The sequence below is a fragment of the Gossypium raimondii genome, chromosome 13 (genome assembly GCF_025698545.1).
Source record: "Gossypium raimondii isolate GPD5lz chromosome 13, ASM2569854v1, whole genome shotgun sequence".
Taxonomy (NCBI): domain Eukaryota; kingdom Viridiplantae; phylum Streptophyta; class Magnoliopsida; order Malvales; family Malvaceae; genus Gossypium; species Gossypium raimondii.
Window position 1 is genome coordinate 56,106,578 of NC_068577.1, and position 13,920 is coordinate 56,120,497.

The following is a 13,920-nucleotide window of genomic DNA, read 5'->3' on the forward strand; positions in this document are numbered from 1 at the left end:
TCTGTTTGCAGGTACATAGTAAGGTCAACTTGCTGTTTTGGTGAAATGAGGGTGCCAGAGGAGCAGACTTCGGCTGAAGCACCTCGGGCGGTGCGAGGGTTTCTAGCCATTCTAAAATTTTTCAGGTTTTGGACTACTGGGTTGCTTAGGGTTTAGTTGGGCTTGTATTTGGGTTTGAGTGTATTGGGTTTTGTAATGGACTGGGACTGTTTTATTATTTGGTTTGGTTTGGTCTGTTTTGAGTGGATTGGGCCCGGGCAAAAATGGGCTATTACAGCTGCCCCTTTTTGCTCATTGTCGTATAACGAGAATAGAGCAAAGACTTCAAAGAAAGACTAATTTTGCCCGGTTTCACCGAGTCTTGACTTGTTCTGGTGCCTTTCTTCTTCAGGTAGCCTTTTTCCAGTCCACTGGGTCTTGTTACTTCGATCCATTCCATTGCATTTCAGAGAGATACGGCTTGTAGCTTCAATCTACTCTGCCACAACTTCAGGGGATGAGGTTTGTGGTTTTAGTCTACTCCACTGCAACTTTAGGAAGATAAGATTGGATGCGATCTGCTCTACTGCAACTTCAGAGAGATAAGATCTGTGATTTTAATCCGCTCCACTACAATTTTAGGGAGATAGAATTGGTTTCTTTCGTCTGCTCCACTGCAACTTCAGGGAGATAAGACTGGATGCGATCTGCTCCACTACTGCTTAGGGTGATAAGATCTACAATCTTTAACCTACTCCACTACTGTTCAGGGAGATAGGACTGGTGGCTTAAATTTGCTTCCTACATCTCAGGAAGATAAGATTCACCGTCTTCGATCTGCTCCACTACTGCTTAGGGAGATAAGATCTGCAATCTTTAACCTACTCCACTATTGCTTAGGGAGATAGGATTGGTGGCTTAAATCTTATCTCGGGAAGATAAGATTCGTCGTCTTTGATCTACTCCACTACTGCTTAGGGAGATAAGATCTACAATATTCAACCTACTCCATTGTTGCTCAGGGAGATAGAACTGGTGGCTTAAATCTGCTTCCTACTATCTCGGAAAGATAAGATTCGCCGTCTTCAATCTGCTCCACTACTGCTTAGGGAGATAAGATCTACAATCTTCAACCTACTCCACTGCTGCTCAGAGAGATAGGACTTGTTATGATGACTTCAACCCATCCCACTGTAACTTCATGGGTATGGGTAACTTCATTGATCTATTCTTTAGAAACATGACCCGCAAAATCCATTTCATGGACCTATTTATGCCTAGTGTTTAGAATATTATGATCGGAATGAATCAAATTTCCTAACTAGATGTGTACGAATGATATTTGCATGAATGCAGAATGTCATGAGAATGGTCCATTTTTAATGTTTGAGTTGACATTCCTTGTTGTTCATCAAGGTTTTATCATTAATGCCTTCTTGTTTAGTCGGTATCTTTGACAGAAAAATCCAAAGAAATAGTCACAATTTAGACTATTCTTTCTCCAATGCTTCTAACCCTTAAGTTGGTTAGTTCTAAATAATAGCCCTGTTTTAGGTCCTCGTACTATTTAGAAACTTCCAGAGTAATATGCAAAACTTCTTTTGCTAGAATATTATTAGTCCTGTAATCATTATTTCAATGAAAAATGCTTGAAAAAGATTATCAAAATGGACAAGATAAAATTTTGTTGAGAGCAAAGCTCAAAATGAATGAATCAAGATAGCAAATTTTGCTAGAATACAAAATGAGAATAAATTAATCAAGATGGCGTATTTTGTCAAAAATACAAAAAAATGAATAAAATGAAAATAGGTGCCCCAGATATCGTAGCATGAGCTTCTCTGCCCCAAACTTCTTGAGGACCCTTATGGACTTGATATGTGTTTAGAAGTCATAGAAGACTTTGTTGATGCCCCAAGATGTAACATCTCTCATTCTTATTAATTCAGAGAGAACAAAACTATCGTATGCCCCACCTTTGATCAAAATTTGAACTGCCCATTCCTAGATTTTCAATTCAAAACCCCTTTGGTCTCAAGGCGCCCTTTGCAGGTTTTCACCTTGGCCTCTCCTCACTCTTTTTTTTAAGTGAAGTACTTCTTGACTAAATCTGAATTCACGGGATTAGGTACGTTCTTACCATCCATCTCGATCAAAATCAACGCTCCTCCAGAAAACGCTTTCTTTACCACATAAGGTCCTTCCCAATTTGGCATCCACTTTCCTCTAAAGTCTTCTTGTATAGGGAGGATTTTCTTCAGTACCAAGTCTCCTTCGTGGAATTCCCTGGGACGAACCTTTTTGATATAAGCTCGCATCATTCTCCTTTGGTACATTTGACCATGACGTATAGCTCGTAACCTCTTTTTTTCGATCAAATTTAGTTGATCATATCGGGATTGAATCCATTCCGCTCTATCTAGTTTCAGTTCTGATAAAACTCGGAGGGAAGTAATCTCTACTTCAATGGGCAAAACTGCCTCCATTCCATACACCAATGAGAAATGTGTTGCACTGGTAGAGGTCCCGATAGACGTTCGATAGGCAAAAAGGGCAAATGGTAACTTCTCTTGCCAATCCTTATAAGTCTCAGTCATCTTTCCTACGATCTTCTTGATGTTTTTATTGGCCGCTTCTACCGCGCCATTCATTTTTGGACGATATGGCGATGAGTTATGGTGTTTGATCTTGAATTGATTATAGACCTCCGCTATCGTGCTGTTGTTCAAGTTCAATACATTGCGGAGATAATCCTTTCTGGCATCCCATACCGACATATGATCTTCTTTTTTAGGAATCTGCTGACTGCTGACTTTGTAACATTAGCGTAAGAAGTGGCGTCTACCCACTTAGTAAAGTAGTCAATAACTACGAATATGAAACGATGCCTATTTGAAGCTTTTGGCGAGATCAGCCCAATGACATCCATGCCCCACATAGAGAAAGGCCATGGAGAAGTCATGACATGGAGAGGTGAAGAGGGCACGTGAATCTTGTCTCCATAAATTTGGCAGTTATGGCATTTCTTGGCATATTTGATGCAATCTCCTTCCATGGTGGCCCAATAATATTCGAATCTCATGATTTGTTTGGCAATTGTGAAACCATTAGCATGTGTTCCACAAATTCCCTCATGGACCTCTTCCAAGATTTTCCTGGCCTCTACATCGTCTACGCATCTTAGCAGCACTTGATCTTTTCCTCTTCTATATAAGATCTCTCCATCTAAGACATAATCATTGGTCAGCCTTCTCAATGTCTTCTTTTCATTCTCAGTTGCCTGGCCAGGATACTCGCAATTCTTTACATATCGCAGTATGTCGTGATACTAGGGGTGATCATCATTTTCTTCTTCATTGTCAATGTTGTAACAATGGGCCGGAGCCTCATAAATGCTCATTTGGATAGGCTTCACATCCTTTTTTTTATTTACCTTGATCATAGAGGCTAATGTAGCCAATGCGTCGGCCATCTGATTTTCATCCCTTGAAGATAACAGAAGGTAATGTCATCAAACTCCTCAATTAATTCTAGGACCAGTTTTCAATAATTAATCAACTTGGAGTCTCTTGTCTCCTATTCGCCTTTGAGCTGATAAATTACCAATGCAGAATCCTCATACACCTCTAGTGAATGGGTAATGATCACCGTCAAGAGATACCAAGACTGCCCCAATCCCATTGCCCACAACATTCGAGACTCCGTCAAAATTCAGCTTCCAAAGATCGCCTTTTTGAAAGTCTTTTTCTGCGGTTGCAACACACATCAAATCCTCATTCGGGAAATCAAAGTTTAGTGGCTCATAATCATCCAACGCTCTATTGGCCAGAAAGTCTGCTATTGCACTCCCTTTTATTGCTTTCCGGTTCACATAGACTATATCAAATTCAGACAGCATAATTTGCCATCGGGCCATTCTTCCATTCAGAGCAGTCGACTCCATCATGTATTTCAGAGGGTCCAGTTTAGATATTAACCAGGTTGTATGGTACAACATGTATTGTCTCAATCTCCGAGTTGTCCAGATCAGAGCGCAACATATTTTCTCAATTGGCGAATATCTCGTCTCGTATTCAGTGAACTTCTTACTGAGATAGTAGATTGCTCTTTCTTTTCGTCCTGACTCATCATGTTTGCCAAGCACGCATCCCATGAAATTTTCAAATACTGCCAAATATAATATCAGTGGTTTATTTGGGAAATATGACATTAACACTAGAGTGTTAGACAAGTAATGTTTGACCTTTTCAAAAGTTGTCTGACACTCTTCATCCCATACACCTAGATTGTGTTTCTTAAGGAGACGAAATATGGGGTCAGATTTCTCAGTTAATTGTGAAATGAACCGAGCGATGTAGTTTAGTTCCCTAGAAAACCTCGAACTTCTTTTTGAGTACGCGGTGGGGGTAGTTCTTGTATAGCCTTTACTTTGTTTGGATCGATCTCAATGCCTCTCTCACTGACCACGAATCCCAATAATTTTCCTGATCTGGCCCCAAAGGCGCATTTTGCTGGATTTAGTTTTAGTTGGAACTTTCTTAACCTTATGAACGATTTTCTAAGGACTTGCACATATTCCCCTTCTGTTCTAGACTATGCAATCATGTCATTGACATAAACTTCTATCTCTTTGTGCATCATGTCATGGAACAAGGTTACCATGGCTCTCTAATACATTGCTCCCGCATTTTTTAGTCCAAACGGCATCACTTTGTAGCAGAATGTCCCCCACATCGTTATGAAGGTGGTCATCTCCATGTCTTCAGGGTGCATTCTAATTTGGTTATAACTGGAGAAACCATCCATGAAGGAGAACAGTGAGTCACTAGCAGTGTTGTCTACTAAGGTATCAATATGGGGTAACGAGAAATTATCTTTGGGACTGGCTTTGTTTAGATCTCTGTAGTCCACACACATTCGTACTTTCCCATCTTTCTTAGGAATATGGACTATGTTGGCTACCCATTCCGAATACTTGACCACCTGTAAGAAACCATCATCAAAATGCTTCTTAACTTCTTCTTTTATTTTCAGCAAGACATCAGGTCTCATCCTTCAGAGTTTTTGTTGAACTGGTTTACATTTTTTCTTTATAGGGAGTCGGTGTACCACTGATCTCGCTTCATCTCCGCGTCAATGCAAGCTCTAATTTTCACTTCTTTTCCCTCCCCTAAGCTCACAACTTCTACCGACTCTTTATAAGGTAGGATCTATTTTTCTTTTTGTTCTACGATTCTTAGCAAATCAGGAGATAAGTTACAACCTCGATCCTATTTAAAATCCTGAGAATCTTCTATACCCATGTCTTGCTCAAAAGGGGACTCTGAGTTAGTAGCAGTGTTGCTTATATCATTAATATCTGGGGACCTGTTATTGAGGTGAAAAGGATATTCAAAGAAAAGGAATCTAAGAATACTCATATGCACAGTATGTTTATGAATGGAATGGAAAGAATAAAAGAATATTTGCTCAAAATGAGACTGAATGATATATTTCATTGAAATAAGATTTTAGACATATGCCTTTTACAAAAGATTCTTGTTGCTCCCAAGCTTAGAGCAACAAGTGTGTCCTGAATATTACTCTGAATTGACTTTAAAAGTTACAGGGATCTCCTCGGCAGTCCAATTATTTAGAACGCTTCCCGGCTCATAAGGGTGAATGCCTGATGAATTCCCTTCTCCCAGCTCTTCTTCGTATATAGCATTGATGCTCAGATTTCATAACATTTCTTCTGCCATTCCTTTTTTCGACGTCCTCCGCTCAAAATAAATGGTTTCCCCTGATACGAAAGTTCTAGATATGTGAGGGAATATCATGGGCTCCCATTTAATCTCTTCTCCGTCAAAACGCGCTTTTCTCACTTCCCACTTTTTCTCCAACTCTTTCCTCTTTTGCTTTGCATCTGGCTTATATCCTAAGCCAAAGCGGTCTCGTTTGTCCATTAATCTGGGTATCCCTACCCTCCCCTAAAGGTATTTCCCAAGTCCTTTCCCAGGTAGAGCCCCTTTCCAGCCATCATTTGTAAGCCCGTCCTCGTTGTTTTGGATATTCTGGGTGTGGGGATCTTATTCCCTTCAAAAATGAAGGTTGCGTTTACAAATTCCAAAGATTGGAATGAACAGTCAATCGCTTCTTCTTCTAACCCTATATAAGGTGCGTCACTAGTTACCGCCGTAATGATGTCCTCCTCTGCATTGAGTGTCACTAGCCGACCCTTTGTTATCAACTTCAACTTTTGGTGCAGCGATGAAGGTACTTCTCCTGACGAATAAATCCAATGCCTTCCTAGCAAACAATTGTAAGAAGACTTGATGTCCATTACCAGAAAATCTACCTCATACATGCTTGGGCCGATTAAAAGGGGTATTTCAATCCTTCCTATTACTCTTCTTTCAGTACCATCAAACGCCCTCACTATGTTCTGGCACATTTTCGTATGCGAGCTGTCCATGAGCAACCTGTTCAAGGTGGATAAGGGTAAGACGTTTAGGGCTGATCCATTATCAATTAATACCCCTGGCAGCTTATACCCTTTGTAGCGGGTTGTAATGTACAGAGCTTTGGTCGATCTCATACCTACCATAGGTATTTCATCGTCGTTAAGGAAAATGAAGTTATCAATGCTTATGTTACCAATTAGACGGTCTAACTTGTTCACAGAGATGTCATTAGCGACGTAAGTTTCATTTAATACTTTTATTGACGCGCTGCCATGTACCATTGAGCTTAAGAGTAACGCTAGTACCAAGATACGAGTTGGCTGTTTATGTAACTGCTCTACGACACTCTGTTTGCTATGTTTTAATAATTTTAGAAACTCCTTAGCTTCATTCTCTGTTGCTGGCTTGTTGACAGGTGATTCAAGTCGGACCACCTTTTCTTTCTTCTGTTCAACCACCAAGGCTTTTCCTTTTACAGACTCTGTTTTTGAAATTGATGTATCGTAACGCTTTCCACTTTGTGTGTAGAAGCCATCATCATTGCTCTCTTCTGAAGTATTTATCGGGTTTCCCTCTCTTGGAATTGTCACGTTACAGTCATAATTCGAAGGAACCCTTTTGTTATCCCTATAGGAAAAGGGTACCAGTTTTTGAATTATAACTTTCGGTGGTATCTGTATCCCTGCTTCATTGCTCCTTGGCCGTGAAATAATCACTACTGAGTGATTGACCTTCTGGAATCTTTCTACGGGTCCCTCTTCTGAGGCGCAGACCTCTCTTTCTTCAAATCCCTTGAATTCTTCATAAAACTCCATCTCCTTATTATCCATCAAATTTTGTACCATGGTCCTGAACTCTACACATTTCTGGATATTATGACCCTCCTTGGCATGGAACTCACAATATGTTTCTACCCTTTTAGGCCTTTCGTTTGAGTCTCGTGTGATTAGACCCATATATACCATCTGTTCCCAAACACATTTCATTAGGGTTCTTACCTCCATCATGTCTGCCTTAATTCTCTTACTTCCACCCTCAGCTATTGTATTTACCCCTTTATCCGTGTGATCGGGCAACGGATTTCCCGCTACGTTTGGTCCGATGGGTCATCTAACTTTACAATACCCATTTTGATGAGTCTTTCAACCACCTTCTTGAACGTAGTACAATTCTCAATCGAATGCCCTGTTATCCCTGCATGATATTCGCATTGAGTGTTTGTGTCATACCACTTAGGGAACGGGGGTTGCATAGGTTTTAGATAAAAAGGGCTACCACATGTGCATTAAATAGATTTTGATACAACTCTCCATAAGTTTTTGGAATAGGTGTAAATTGGGGTCTTTCTGACCTCGAATTGGTTTCCTACCTCAGAGGACCCTGATGACTGGTAACTACCGTCTTTGGCGAGCCAACGGTGATTGGCTTTGAATATCCCTTATTGTATGTACTCACATTATTTATCTCGCCCTCTTTCTTCCTCGAGGCCGATCTCTTAAAGTTTTCCCCTGCATCTATTTTACCATTTCTCACAGTATTTTCAATCATTTCACCGGTCATCACTATATCTGAGAAGCTCTTAGTGGCGCTTCCCAACATATGGGTGATGAACGGGGCCTTTAAAGTATTAATGAAAAGTATTGTGGTTTCTTTTTCCAGAAGAGGCGGCTGGAGTTGAGTTGCTACTTCTCTCCATCTCTGGGCATACTGCCTGAAGCTTTCATTCTATTTCTTCTCCATGTTTTGTAGCGTGATCCTATCGGGTGTCATGTCCGCTACGTGGCTATATTGTCTCATGAAGGCTTGTGCCAAATCTTTCCATGAGCAAATTTGGGCACGACCCAGCTGGTTATACCATTTGGCCGCAGCTCCGATCAAACTATCCTGGAAATAGTGAATTAACAATTGATCATTATCGATATATCCCATCATTCTCCGACAGAACATAGTGATATGGGCTTCAGGACAGCTAGTCCCGTTATACTTCTCAAATTCTGGCATTTTAAACTTAGGTGGGAGAACTAAATCAGGGACCAAACTCAGGTCTTTGGCATTGATCTTGCGAAGGTAATTGGCATTTTCCATTGCTCTAAACTTTTCTTCTAGCCACCTACACCTATCTTCAAGCTGCTTCGGTAAATCCACTTTTACCTTTTCTACTTCCGCTACATCATCCAGATCAGGAACGACAGGGTTGGTCGGATTATCTCCTGGATTTGAACCTGAGCCTATTTGAAAATTCATAGGTACTGCGGCACCAGCTTGGTATTGAGGCCTAATAGTGACAGGTACTTTCTGTGGGCACATTTCTGGTTGTGCATGGGTATTTATCGGAGTGAAACCTGGAGGATAAACGGGATCTTCATGATCAACTCCAGAATCAATTACTGGGCTTTTTCCTTTATCATTTGCTCCAGCCAATAATTGCGATAGTTGGTTCATCATAACTTTCTGGGATTCTAGCATGTCTTGCTGAATTTTATCCAGTCGTTCTTGCATTTGATCCTACATTTCCTTTTGCAATTGTTCCAATCTTTCTAACCTTTGATCCATTGCTTTTGTTTTCTTTCTTGTGCCGTAAGGATGTTCCAGGATAACTGAAATATTTTTATTCAATTAGGATCTTTTAATGGTCATTAATGCATATGATGCGATGCAATGCGTGAAATGAATACAAAAAGGCGTTAATTCTAATTCAATTTCATTTCGAAAACTTTACTAAAAAACAAAATTCTTTACATAAAACAGATTACATATACGGTTTTGCCCTAATGCTCAAAAATCTGTTTCTGACCTGGTTCTGAAAAAAGTGAAGCTGTTCATTCTGACGATCTTCATTAGCCTCCAAGTACTCGATCCGAATCTTACAATTTTGCAATACCGATTCTAACTCTTCTGTTCTTTCTTTTATTTCTTCAATTTTATTTAAGCTTGCTTTCAATTCTATCACAGAGTTTTGATTTCGATACCGATGGAGAGAGCCTTCTAACTCAGCCACTTTATCTTTTAATTCACCTTTTTCTCTTTGGTTCTGTGACAAACTCTCCACTAAAGCCTCATTTCGTGTCTGGAGCTCTTAGAATTTCCTTTCCCATCTATCAGCTTTGTTCTTTTCTTCTTGAATCTTTTCACGCCACTGCTCCGAAGTTTTTCCCAACCCAGCAGTTCTCATTGTTCAGCGCAGCTTCTTATAATCTGTCTTTAAGCTATCTAGATCCTCCTCGGCCTTGGTTTTTCCTTTTCTTAATCTTTCTGCCTCGAGTTTCTGAACATCCACATCTAATTTCAAATTCATCTTTTCTTTTTCCATTTGCTCTATCGTCTTTTCTAATTTCGTATTTCTCCTTTCAAAATCTTACTTTATAATTTCCAATTCAGAAGGGACTACTCGTAGATGTTCTTCCATCGACTGGTTGTTTTCATGACCTGGCTCGGGGATATTATAATTGACCCTCTTACACCACCATTCATAATATTCTGGAGTTTCCATTGCTCCTGAGGTAAATCTTTTCATCCGGTGAATTTGTTTCCAAGCGCTAGACATTTCTCGAATCTTTCTCTTGTAGTTATCATCTTTGTAAGAAAACTCACACTAAGCCAGCCCCTGTGTTGTCGGTATGAACTATCTTGATCTATATTGTCTTAGCACGAGTAAAGGGGTATATCCGATAGCTCCCCAAATTCCAAGCAAAGGAACCCAGTCGAAGTCCCCACACCGGTACAAAATCTAGTTAGACACCATCCAAGGAGCTTTCCACTCAACATCTTCATCTTGGAGATTTTGAAAGACTGCCATCCATCTTTCCTCTGTAATGCCATTACGTCTCGGTGTCGCTACTAATTCTTTTAATGGAGAATAATTTTCAGAGAATACTCGACAAGAAACCTTATCAACCTTCCAGAAGTGACTGTGGAACCAAGCCAACAGAAGCTGTGCACAACCAATGAATCTTCCCTCACTTGCTTTCCGACATGCGCTCAAAGATCTGAATGTCTCAGCAAAAATTGCCGGGATAGGTGTGACCCTCCTATCAAGTTGGTTGAACAAATCTGTAACTGCTTCGTCTATGTGTCCTAACGCTTTAGGAAAAATAACCAGCCCGTAAATACTCAAAGCAAAAACATCGACCTTTTTCTTTGTATCAGGGTGTGCCAAAATCTGATCTCGCAAAATTTTCCAAGGGATACATTTGTTTCCCCTTTTTGTTTGATCCGCGCCGTAACCCATTGCTCACTCATTCCAGTGATTTTCATTAGCTTTTTTGTAAAAGTTAGAATATTAGCTGCTCTAGAATAAACTTTATCCACCTGAACTCTCAGACAACGAAGTAAGGCCATATACTCCTCTATAGTAGGCACCATGTCTACTTTCCCAAAGGTGAAGCAGCTATAAGCAGAATTCCAAAATTGGGCCAGAGCTCAAAATAAATGCTCATCCACCTTGATGTCGAGCAAATACGGCAAATCACCATAATTACAGTAAAATAACTGTTTGATTTCATCATCCCATCGGACCCATATTTCTTTCAACTCTTGGAGATTATTTTGAGTTACGCTGATACAAGTGAAGTCCTACAATTCTGATGTGTACCCTTTCGTCAGACTATCACCTTTCTCGAGTTGTATTTTTCTGACCATATTCGGACAACCGCATTATTTTCCATTTTATCAAGAAATTCGTTTTCCATGATGAGTTTTCCATATAGTAACCGAATGTGAATCAACGCCTTTTATAATGTAATGTCATGTAGTCAAAATGCCATGCAGCAAAAATAAAACACCACAAGTTAGTATCATGTACAACAATAAGATTCAATATAGATAACAAATAAAAAAGCACCTATTTGGGTACTTATTAGGGTTTGGCGTAGTTCTACCTAAGGCAAGTTCCAAAGGTTCACTATATGTGGTTTGGCTTCTAGGGCAAAGGTACCTGAACCAGCAGATTCCTCGATCCTTACCCATTATAGGCTCATGCGGACCAAGTTTGGTTTAGGGGAATACATTTCCCTATGGCTGCACGGGGATGAAAATCTCACGAAGACATAGGTACAGATGCATCCCGAAAGCGATCCACTATCCTGCACGGAGGTGAAAACCTCACGAAGGATTAGCTTCTTACTCCCACTTAAAAGGGTGTGACCTACGGTCATGCAATGCAATGTGCAGAAATATCAAAAGGCTTGAACCAAAAAAGCAAACATATTAAAGACCATGAAAATGCGATAAAAGGATCGTAATTTTAAATCGAATTTACAATTTTCGACAAAAAGACAAAAATTAATCAACTTGTGGTTTGACTCTCTTATTTTAGTCCCCAGTGGAGTCGCCAAGCTGTTGACACCATTTTTTTTGTAAAACGGGGTTGACTTGGATTTTGAAAAAGAAAATGAATATGGGAGTCGCCACCAATCCTTTTTGATAAGGTGTGATCGGATCACCTTAAAAAGTGGTTATTTTTAATAAACGATTTAATTTTATTAAAACAACGATTTTGGTCCACGAAATTAAAAAAATGGGTTCAGGAGTCGGTTACGTACGAGGAAGGATTAACACCATCGTAACGCCAAAAAATTGGTACCTAGTTGATTAGTTGATGTCTTAATGTCAAAAATTGAAAACTTTGAAGAATTTTGAAAATACGATCCTAAAAACTTTCGAACAATATGGGTTGGAATTTAAGATTCTCTTGTTCAAAAAGAATATCACATCCAACACATTAGGAATATCACATCCAGCACATTAGGATACGATACTTTAATCTTTCGAAACCAAGATCACCTTACCCTTACTTTGAAACTTTAAGAGGGTATTAGGCTATTTTGGCTAAACGAGGAATCGAAACTCAGCACATTAGAGCACATTTTCTCGAATTTCCAAATGCAAAATATTGCCTTACCTAGAAATTTTTTTTGAATTATGGTGTTAATATTCATAATGGAATAATTAACATGATAATATGAACAAAAATAATATGAGCAAAAACGAAAAATAAATAAAAAATCAAATCAATCATGTATATACAATAACAAGTGAATAAAAACTAAGACATTAAAAATATGGACATATAAATAAATAAATAAATAAATGTACATCAATGGAAACAATAATAACAATAAAGAAAATAGATGTTTGTATATATATACATTTGTAAGAATTATAAAATATATAACAAATACATACATGTATGTATATATATAACAAAGTTTGAATTAGAAGATATAAATGAGTAAATAATAATAATAATAATAATAATAATAATTTGAAAATACGAAAAGCTAGAAGTAAATAATGAATAATAAAATGATACAATAAGATAAATATGCATATATATATATATATATAACTAAAAATAAACAAATAGAATATAAAATAAATTGAGTAATGCAAAACTAATTTCTATAATAATATAATAATAATGAATAAATAAATAAATAAAAGAGAAAACAAAACTAATAATAAATAATATCACATTTATTGATAATAAAACAAACGAAATAACAAAAGGACTAAATTAAACTTTAAAACAAAATTCGGGGTTTAAATCTATAAATAAATAAAAATAATGGCCCAAGATTGAAAAAGGGCGTGCTGGAAGGACGAGGGACCGATTGGGCAATATCCCCAGCCCTAATGCACGTCGTTTCAGCACGGACTAAGATGGAATACACAAAAAATTAAACGGCCAAATTTAAAAAACAAAAAGGACGAGATTGCAGAACAATGCGGAAACGGAAGGATCAGGTAGGAAAATAACCCTTCGGTACGAAAACACGCGGACCTTCATCGGGTCAGGTCGATTTCGGGTCGGCCTCCCCAAAACGACGCCATTTTGGCGCCTGGGGAGGCCAAGTGAAACGGCGTCGTTTCATTAGGCTATTTAAGCCAAAAAACATTCAAAATTTTCATTTTTTTTCTTTCTAAAAAAAAACTCATCAAACCCTCTCAACCCCTTCCTTCTCCGAGCACCGGCCCAAAATTCGGCAAAGGGACCGCCGCGTCAGTCGTCGGGCGGGAAAAGTTCAAGTCTGGCCCTTTTTAACCTTCTAAGCCCGAATCCGCGTTTAAAACCCCCAAAATATTAACCAAAAAGCCCCAGAAACCCAAGAAACCTTTCGATTTCCAGTCAACTATCATCGGAGGTGACTGCCTCGGTTGTCCCGGTGGCGTTAGAAGCCGAACACAGGTGAGTCCCTTCCTTTTTCTTTTTATTTCTGTTTATAAGAAAAATAAAAATGAAAATAAAAAATAAATAACGAAACGAACCCAGAAAATCAAATAAATATCAACCTTTGATTCTTCTGATTGATTTTTCTTTTTTCTCTTGTATTTTCTGTGTAAAAAACTTACATAGTTATTTTCGTGGCTTTTATAGCCACGATTACATTGCTATCACTATTCTTTTGCTTTCGTTTATGCTATTATCTTTGTTGCTCTTCCGTTTTTGTTTTCCTTTTTACTCTGTTTGCAGGTACATAGCAAGGTCAACTTGCTGTTT